At 37.6% G+C, this 10,951-nt stretch overlaps 1 non-coding gene across 1 annotated transcript; it reads right to left on the reverse strand.

Moving 5' to 3' along the window:
- Nucleotides 1-9,858: 9,858 nt before the first annotated feature.
- Nucleotides 9,859-10,049, reverse strand: LOC125403326 (small Cajal body-specific RNA 16). The gene has a single exon (XR_007232915.3).
- Nucleotides 10,050-10,951: the final 902 nt, after the last annotated feature.

Consider the following 10,951-nt stretch of genomic DNA (forward strand, 5'->3'; position numbering starts at 1 on the left):
GTATTCTGTCAATTATGTTTTAAGTAAATGCTGTTTGGCCAATAGCCAGGCAGAAAGTATAGGCAGGACAACCAGACAGGAAGTAGAGGCAGGTCAAGAAGAACAGGAGAATTCTAGGAAGGAGGAAGACCATTCCTCCCCAGTCATGTACAGACACCAAAGAAAGAACATGTAACCTGCCCCACCAAAAATGGTACTGAGCCATGTGGCTAACATATACTAGAATAATGGGTTAATGTAAGTTATAAGAGTTAATAAGAAGCCTGAAAATGGGCATATCAGTTTATCATTAACAAAGACTCTCTGTGTGAATTTCGTTGGGACTTACCGGTTGCGGGAACTGAGCAGGACAGAAACCACAACAAGCAGACCCTCATGTTATGAGGAGCAATGGGTTTATTTCAACTTATACTTCTAGGGAAGGCAGCACATGAATCTGGAGGCAGAAATTGGAGCAGAGGTCATGAGATTTGCTGTTTACTGGCTTGCTTCTCATGACTTACTCAGTTTTCTCTTTTATAGCACCCAGTACCACTATCAATGGCCTAACACTGCTGTTTGTGTGTGTCGGGGGTGTATGTGTGCATACAAGGAGTTGTTCACACATCAATAATCAATCAAAAAAATGGCTAACCAATTAGTTTACATGCTAATCTGTTGAGAGTAGTTTCTCAATTGAGGTTCCCTCTTCCAAAATGACTTTATCTTAGGTCAAGTTGTCATAAACTCTAAACTTAATTGGAATGTATGCAATAAAACTGAGGACACACTAACAGTGTAAACTATAAAATAGAAGAAGAAGAAGGAGGAGGAGGAGGAGGAGGAGAAGGAGGAAGAGGAGGAGGAGGAGGGAAAGAAAGAAAGAACGAAAGAAAGAAAGAAGAAAGAAAGAAAGAAAGAAAGAAAGAAAGAAAGAAAGAAAGAAAGAAAACAGTGAGGTGGCTAAGCAAGTAAAAGAAATTCAGACAATCCAGAACATCTGAGTTTCATGCCTAGGCTTGACACAGTAGAAGGAGAGAACCACCTCTTATAAATAACCCTCTGACCTCCACAGGCACAAAGTGGAATACAGGGACACACAGATGCAGACATATTCTTGTACATACAATAAAAATAAAAATATAAACAATTAAATTAAACTCAAGTATAAATGGTAATATATTTTTTGTGGCTTTGATCCTTCACAGATCTTAAGACATCACATCTTACTAAACTAATTCACAATTTCCATGGAATAATAACTATAATTATCCCAAATTTTAGTAGAAAATTATATCATAATATCAAAAATTTTTAGAAAACCAAAGATATATACTTCCCTACTCTCATATCCACCCTTCCTCCATCCCAACCATCCCATTTCCCAATGCCCTCTCCATCCTCCCCTTCTCAATTCTCTCTCCCCATCTCCCCTTACCCCCACCCCACCCCCAAGCTCCCAATTTTTGCCTGGCAATCTTGTCTAATTCCAATATCCAGGAGGATAACTACATGTTTTTCTTTGGGTTCACCATCCTATTTAGTTTCTCTAGGATCACAAATTATAGGCTCAATGTCCTTTATTTATGGCTAGAATCCACTAATGAGTGAGTACATACCATATTCTTCTTTTTGGATCTGGGTTACCTCACTCAGGATAGTGTTTTCTATTTCTATCCATTTCCATGCGAGATTCAAGATGTCATCGTTTTTTACTGCTGATTAGTACTCTAATGCATATGTATTTCACACTTTCTTTATCCATTTTTCCATTGAGGAGCATCTAGGTTGTTTCTAGGGTTGGCAATAGACTTGACTATAGAGGGTATCCCAGGCGTCCAAGGAGATGGCCCCAACTTGTTCCTTGAGCAGCTGAGGAGAGGGCACCTCAACTAGCCCTATCCTATAGCCACACTGATGAATATCTTGCATATCACCATAGAACCTTCAGGTGGTGATGGATGGAGATAGAGACAGAGACCCACATGGGAGCACTGGACTGAGCTCCCAAAGTTTAAATGAGGAGCTGAAGGAGGCAGAACATGAGCAAGAAAGTCGGGACCACGAGGGGTGCGTCCACCCACTGAGACGGTGGAACTGATCTAATGGGAGCTCACCAAGGCCAGCTGGACTGGGACTGATGGAACATCTGGTCAAACCAGACTCTCTGAACGTGGCTGACAAGGAGAGCTGACTGAGAGCCAAGGACAATGGCACTGGGTTTTGATTCTACTGCATGTAGTGGCTATGTGGGAGCCTAGTCTGTTTGGATGCTCACCTTCCTAGACCTGAGTGGAGGTGGGGGACCTTGGACTTTCCACAGGGCAGGGAACCTTGACTGCTCTTTGGACTGGAGAGGGAGGGAGAGGGGAATGGAGGAGGGGGAGGAAGGGAGACGGTGGAAATGTTAAAAAAAATGAAGAGAAAAGAAAAAGAAAGACCTAAAATCGACAGGGAAGTCCGGAAAAAATTAGCATGGCACAATAACCTTAAAAATCTAAGTTTGTGGTGGTTGCATGCATACCTCTCTGATTGAACTTAAGAAACACTCAACAAGAGGGTACTATGTCTGGTACTGAAAAACTACAAATGGCCACTAGTACTAGCTAACTACAAATGGCTGGTAAAGTCATGGATCTTGAAATAGTACCCATGACTCTCACTTTACCAAACTAGCATAATCCCTAACTATATTCTAAATGTTTTTTTCATACCGAAACACAAGTGGAGTCCTCACCCTTCAACAAACACACTTCTTTTGCCACAGATGGAGACCATTAGAAGAAACACAAGCAATTAAACTATGTGTTGAGCCCAGTACCAATGAATAAATTTACTATACTCCAATCCCCAACACATACCTATGGCTCAGGTAACATTGTCAAAGAGAGAGTTGGAAGATTCTAACAGGCAACGGATCCAGGAGTTTGCTGTGAGACTGTCTCCTAGAAATTTCTGAAGGTCCCCACATAAAGTTTTACCAAAATTACTCCTAAACATGAGATGAACAAGGACAACAAAATACAAAGGCCAAAGGGAAGGGAAGAAAAGCTAGAAGGCCTCAACCATTCACAAACTACAAATGACCAAGAAATACTCGGAGTAGGAGAAACAGACTTCCTCAGGGAAGAGCATGATATAGGGTTTCCTTCTGTATGCCGTAAATATGTGTTACTTTTCTGGTTGATAAATAAAGCTGCTCTGGCCTATGACAGGGCAGAATATAGCTAGACAGGATATCCAAACAGAGATACAGTGAGAAAGAATGTGGGGTAGAGAGGGTGCCAGCAGTTGCCAGAGAAGTAAGATGCCAGAGCATTACTGCCAAGCCACAGGCAATGTGGTGATATACAGATTAATAGATATGGGTCAATTTATGTGTATGAGCTAGCTAGTAATAAGTCTGAGCCATCAGCTAAATAATACAATTAATATTTATTCTCTGAGTGATTATTTTATAAGCAACTGTAGGTCCAGGCAGGATACTGAATAGCCTCTGGCTACATTTGGTGCCCAACCAATGTGGGACATGAATTTCCACATAAAACCTGAGAAAATTTTTTAAAAGTGTTCTAGAACACATAAGCAGAACAAAAGCCAGCTTCCTAGCTGTGTCTCTCCTGCGCTCCATGGTACAGAGAAGCCACAACATAGCATGGCAGATTCCTGCCATAGTACACAGAAGCATCTCCAAGTCCCTCAGTATGCTGCATGGCAAATTTACCTTTTACTCATAGAGACAGAAAAGATTTGTGGGCCGTCTGCAAGCTATCTGATGGCAAAATGAACCCCAGAGTTGGGGGGTGGTCAGCATGCTCGTCTCTGGCACCCCCACCATGTTGGAAAACTGAGCTATGTGGAGTCAGCTGCCAAAACCACTAGTTTGATCCTAGCCGTGCCCACTTGAGAGTTTAAAGCAGTCATCAAAAAAAGAGTACAGATACACAATAAAGGCAGAGTCAGACAAAAAGAATCTTTTAGACAGTCACGGTGTGTTTAAAAAATGTATCACAAGAAACTATACAAGTGTAAATTGTCTACAAATAATAGCTCACAAGTATTTATCTATTACTCACTGTTATTATTATTATTAGTGTGAATAAGTTCACACTGAATTACCTATTATCTCATTCAATCTTCCTTTTCTGAGATCTCTAGGTCTATATAATTTCCACCCCAATCCCCAAACCTATGCAAATAATAATCAGCCCTTAAATGGTGTCTCTAACTGTGAGGAAAAACTTCTCTGGGAGAGGGGTTGTCACTTTCAAGAATTGCTTCCTGCTGTCATGGGCACGAAGTATTTTTATGGGATCCTGTAAAAGTAAAATGATGGTTACATTCCAAGATAGGTGTTTTATATAATTTCAAATGGTCTCTGAATAGTTGATAGGGTCTTTTTGTTTGTTTGTTTTGAAGTTGACTTAACAGTTGGCATTTAGAAATATGTGTGTGTGTGTGTGTGTGTGTGTGTGTGTGTGTGTGTGTGTGTGATTACAACCAATGATAAAAGAGGGCACAGATTTAAAAATAGAGCAAGGGGTTTTCTATGGGAGAGTTTGGAATAAGAAAGGGTAAGGGGAAAGATATAATTATAGTATAATCTCAAATAACAAAAGAAGTGAAAAGTCAAAACGTCAATCTAAAATTCATACCTGATTTCAAATTTGTATAAAACTGTTTTAAGATGGATGGGATGTCTTCCATATGTAGGTAGAAAAATAGAACAAAGAACTACATAGAAAAGCCCAAGTGTGATTGTTGATGAATTGCCAGGTCAACTTAGTGTCCAAAAGAAGGAACCTCTTTAACAAATGGTGCCAAAATAACTATATGCCCACATAGATAAATAACAGTAGTTGGTCTTTTGAGGTCTTGATGCCTGAAAGTAACTTACGCATCCTCTAGAAAAAAAAATGTAATTGGTTGAATCTCAAAGACATGAGTATCTCAGTAAGACTTGTACAAAAGAGTAAATATTGTTTGATTTCACTCATGTGAAGTTGTCAAAGAAGCAACATTGATCTATAGCATCAAAAAGCAAAACTATGGTTGCCTTGGGGGTAAAAAGGAGAGGAAATGGCCAGAGAGAGAAATCAAAGAACATCTTCAGGTAGTGGAAGTGCTTTGTGTCTTTATTGATGATGTTGCATTTGTCAAAACCTATTACACTATCCACTGAAGTAGGCTTACTTTGTTGTATTACCAAGTTCAAAACAATGATTAAAAATAGAATTCAGTGTCAAAAGTTACAACATAACTAATAAATCACACTTCAATCACAGTTTCTTATATAGACAATACATCTTTTGATTAAATAAGAGTTTCAAGGACACAGAGAAAGCTTCGTTTTGTTTTGGGCTTTGCTTTTGTGATAGAAGTTTATCTCTTCTGTGCCAGAAAATAACTTTGTGTTCTCAGATGAACTACTCTAAGAGTTCAATGCCAAAGATAGGTATACTTTGTAGTAGTTGATAGAAACAGTGAATTTTACACTGCAGATAAGCATTTTAAGAGCCCTTCACCATTTCAGTCATTCACCCCATCATAATTCAGTTTCTAAGTATTTACACTGAAATGTGTGTTAAGACTCAGGGCAAATGAGGGTGTGAGAGGAACTCATGAAAGAATAGAAATTAGATGCTAAAAGATTGCCTCATATCGATCACAAGTCCTAGTTAAATTACCTGCTTTTCCTCCTGATGTTTTCATACAAAAAAAGATTCTCAATAATAGGCTTTTAGAAATTTTTAACTTGGACTGGCAAGATGGCTCAGAAAGTAACGGTGCTTGCCTTCAGGCCTTTAAATTTAGTTTAATTCCTGGAACCGATATGAATGAAGGGAGACAAATGACTCCTGCAAGTTTTCTTCTGACATCTTTAACTTGTGTGTGTCTACATACACACATCCTCACATGCATTCATGTATACACACACATACACACAAACATCCACAAAAGTAATAACATCTATAATAGAAATTGGTTTACTATATTCCAAGAAATGTTTTGAGAAAGGTGGTAATGAGAGTGAGATTATTTTTAGTTTTAAATGTGTATCTGATTTAGTCATATAATAGGCACCTTCCCCATGTCTGTTCTGGTTGAGAGATAATGAGTATTAGCCATGGAGTGTAAATACTAAAAGTGAATTATTTGCTGTATTTTGGTTTCCTTGGGAGATTAGTGGTTAGGATTACACAGCACACTGCACATAAGCTCTTGGTGCTGAGCCTGACATATGAAAAAAAATCACAAGAATTAGCAGTCAGGCTGGTGGTGAGGAAGACAGTAGGGACAGTGTGGTGATCCTTCCAGTCCCCAATACAAGGACACAAGAGAAAACACTCCAATCTTTATTTCCATTATAATTCATTTCTAAATATCAAATCTGCTGGTAGTTTGAAATAAAAAGAACAAAAATTGATTTAAAGGATCACTAGACCAGACAGGAAATTTTACTTATTTATCATTTGATAGAGAGTAAGTTCTTAGATATCAGGAAAGATGGACGATATGGCAGTGCCATGAGGATTTAGATTCCTAACATGAAAGGACAGACAAGCCCATAGTGGCTGAACATAAAGATGTAGCAGAGAGAGAGAGAGAGAGAGCAGCATGCATTAGGAAAATATGCAGAGATACTATTTCTTCATGTTGTAGAGTTCAGGAACAAGTTTTCTGTTACTGTAGTTGATGACAGCTACAAATACCTGGCCTCACTATTAAGATACTAGTACTTTCTTTGTTGCCACGTGGTATTTACAGGTCTATTTTTTCTCACTCCCTTCTAGTTTGCCCAAGTTCTAATGGCTAAAAGGAGACACAACTATGATTTGAGCTCTGTCTGACCCTAAATCTTACTTAGGGAGATGTGAGAAACTATAAAAATGTCAACACTGGCAGAGACACTAAAGATTTGGGACAGAATTGAGAGCAGGCATTTATTTCTGGCCACACAGTGTACATCACCATAAGTAGGTGAGGAATGAGCACTGATGAGGGCTTGTGAGATGAAATGTACAGCGAGGTCCAGGACGTCAGTTTAAACCAGCTCAGTGTTGATATACTTGAGAACAAACGTGATATTGAAGAATGTGTGGCAGTTGTACAGTTAGCCAAGGACAGCTCTCTAGCCACATGCTTCTGTTTCTGCTTCACAGAGAGCAGCAGCTCAAGTGTGACTTTGCTGTTTGGCATTTCATTCTTGCTCTACAAAATGACCCCATTGCAGCTAAAAGTAGCACACTCTTATTTTAATTTTCAGCTTATCAAACCATGATGACAGTGACCAAATGGCTGCTTTACACCCTTTCTTCTTATATGATGCTGAAACAAAATCCCTTTTTAGTTAACAGTTTTAAAATAGCTGCTTTTACCAGAACTCTGATGAATTACTGGCAAAAATGAAATGGAAACTCTCTTTAGAAGTAGGAAGTAGGCTTAGTGATTGCCAAAAGTTAGTCAAACTCTATGCCCCAGGAAAACCATTTCTAAATATTCTCTCCAAAAGAAACAAACTATATAGGTACAAAACTACATTAATATTTATTTAGAATTGCCTGAAGTTGGAAGCGAATGAAATTATAATAATAGGACAATGGATAAACAAATGTAGCATAGTTCTACTTTTCTACTCTCATTAGGATGTGTCTATATAAAGGGGAAGATATTTATGTGCACTTATCAAAAGTGTATTGATAAGTCAATGAGGCCAGACATGAAGAACAGTTTGATTCTATTTATGTGAAGTCCTGGGATAGGAAAACCTTATCTGTGATGGAATAAATAAGAATGTGGCTAAATCTTTGAAATGGGAAGAAATATATTGACCCAAGAAGTCACAGAAGAAATTTTTAGCAAGATGGAAAATTTTACACTATAGAGTTTGAAATACATGTTTATGTATTTGTTAAGTCTTACCCAACATATGATAGGTACTTTGTGATGTGGGTATAGAAAAAAGTTTTAAATGGTAAACATAAAATCCCTGTGAAATCATAAGCTTTAAAATGACAATGCCCAAGGTACCTTGGTAATAAACTCACTAGTGATTTGTTATGTTGCCATTTTTTTTAGTTAACTTTGTTTTCTGACAATTTTCTAGAATTACATACAGTATGTTCTAATTATTCTTTCCCTGTGCCCTCACTTATATCCCTCCATAACTGCCAACTTTCAATCCCCCTCATTATTACCATTCCCTTTCCAGTATTCATGACTGTTAGTTTTATTTTGGGACCCATCTGTGTAAGCATTGGTTTGGAGCCATAAGAACGACCCAACAGAAGACAATGCCTCTCCCCTTACCGAATCTATCAATATCCAATTGTTCATAAGTGTTCTGTAGGTACCCTCGAACCCTTCCTAAATTTGAGCCTGACTGTAGGCAGGCTAATTCTTGAGCAGACTCACAGCAGGCCCCATACAGTTGATGAGTTCATGGTTGCAATGGCCCTGTTTTAACAAGAAGATAGCATTTCATAGCCTTCCTTCCTATTGTCTTTACACACTTTCTTCCACAATATTCTCTGAGTCTTAGATGAAACAGCACAAATGTTTTATTTATGGATAAGCACTCATTTGAAAAGGGGCAAAAATTTAAATCAATAAAATTATTTTGGATCTGGACTTATTCTCATTTAGTAATGTTTGGACCACTTTAAATTACTCTCTCTCTCTCTCTCTCTCTCTCTCTCACACACACACACACACACACACACACACACACACACACACACACACACACTGTGTGTGTATGTATAATTTTATTGCAGAATGCTTGATCTTATTATATAAGTTGGTATTTTCACGCCAAAATCTTCATTTAATGAGTGCATGGAAACTACAATGCACACAAAAGTACAAAAGTAAGCTCCCAGCTGAGAGATGGGAATTAAGAAGCATGCAGCAATAACAGGTAATAGTTTACCTAACAGTATTTCAAAAATAAATATGAATTTGTAACAATATTACAGTTTTAAAGAAATTAGATTTCAATTTTTTTAGCAAACAAATTACAGCATTTGGGTTTATCAACAATGAGATATTTGTTTCTTCATATGCACACCTATATGTACATAACTATAACTGGGCACTTAGAAAATATTTAAATATTAGCCTTTTAAACTAAATCCTTAATTCTTGTGGTATTAATTTTTAACAAGATTTTCTTTTTTAATATTCACCACGTATTACTGTTCCATTAAACACAGAAAATATTAAATTGCTATTGAATATTCTTTTTGGATATTGGCGGCTCCATTTATAAAATTATCTTTAATAAGAGATAAGTTACAGTCAATAAAACATATCTATTCTGTATAAGGTTAATGAGTTTTGGCAAGTAGAAGTGTCTGTATCTCTCTCTATCTCATCATTCATTAGAAAAAACAAACAAACAAAATACAAAAGTAGTCAAGTTTAAAAGTGCTTAATGGTGCAAGTTTTGCAAGCAGCTGCATTGTGGAAGAGCTTTTTATAAATATAAGGGCATTGTCTCATTAAGGGGATAATTGTTTCTCCCTTGTCTTTGACACATCTTCAGGAAAATCATCTTTCGTATGGGATGGTCTCTGATTGATGGCCCTATCTGGAACTCTTAAGGGAAGAAACAGTAGAATGTAATGTCTTTGTATTGTATCAGAATATCTTGTTTTCTCCTAAGACTGGAGGTAAATACTGGTTTAATTATTTTGACCAGGAAAAAGTAGTTTTCCCTTCATGATTCTCAATGATGTCCTAGTATGTTCATGCACATACTTTCTCTCTCTGTCCCTCTGTCTCTGTCTCTGTCTCTGTCTCTCACCCAAACACACACACACACACACACACACACACACACACACTAATGTGATTACTATTATTATTTTGCAATGGTCCTATTTGCAGCATCATCATACATACAATCATTCAATTGCTGTTAGGATCATCACACCTGTAACTGCAAATTCTAAGCCTAGGGAATTATCCCATGGGAATTTACTTTATAGTTCAAGGTTGAACAATCAGGTATGAGACTGTACTCATGTTAGGCAGATTCAACCACACAGGAGCCTTTCCTAGACCATTTCATATAGTGTTATAAATCCTAAGGTGGGGCTGATGTGATGTTTCCCTTTCTTGTGTTTGGAGAGAAATGGGAGGTAGGACTAATTCCACGACGGAACTATCTGTTCTCAATAGCTTCCAGATTTACTAACCCCCAAATTATTCTCTCCTCAGAAGTTTAGATTCTGAATTCATTTAGTATATGGTCTGAAATTTGGGGAATAAAGTTTAGGGGATCTCTCCTTTTGCTGAATTTCTGACTTTGTAAGGCAGTTGTTAAGGTCCCAGACATATGGAGTTAGACTGCCACAAGATCATCTGAGTATATATTTATAATAAATGAGAGGAGAAATAATTAAAACAGCAGTTGAATCTGCAGGGTTCAAATATCAATCCTACCACTGTGAATATTATAGTAGACATATAAATTTCTACCATTAAAATGCTGATCTCTCATCAAACTAGTTCACCAAAAGGGATTTTTGTCTCTGGCATGGGTTTCAGTCATACTCTCCTATAGAGTTTCCAGGAAGCTGTGAAAAACAGAGAAAATATTGAAAGAGACCAGACTAGAAACTAAAGCTTCCAAACACTCCTGCAATTTCCTGATACACTCAAGGATGTGTATGCCTTCTGGCCAAGGACACAAATCTTTCAAGTTTCGGTCTTAAATTATTTGCCCAGTTTTTAAACCTTTGTTCCCTGAGAGAGAAATTGGACTTGCCTGTAGCATTTGAGATCATGTACATACTCCTTTTTCTTTTCAAAGCTCCTCAGAGCATGGTATTTCAGCCAAACATATTGTAGAAAATATCACATAGTTTTTTTTTTATCCAGAATGAGCAAAGAAAATACATTTCTTTGTTTCCAGTCACTTAAAATATTCTTCATTCTGCTAAGTAGACTCAGGGTGGCTGCCAGG

The sequence above is a fragment of the Myodes glareolus genome, chromosome 3, assembly GCF_982192425.1.
Source record: "Myodes glareolus chromosome 3, mMyoGla1.1, whole genome shotgun sequence".
Taxonomy (NCBI): Eukaryota; Metazoa; Chordata; class Mammalia; order Rodentia; family Cricetidae; genus Myodes; species Myodes glareolus.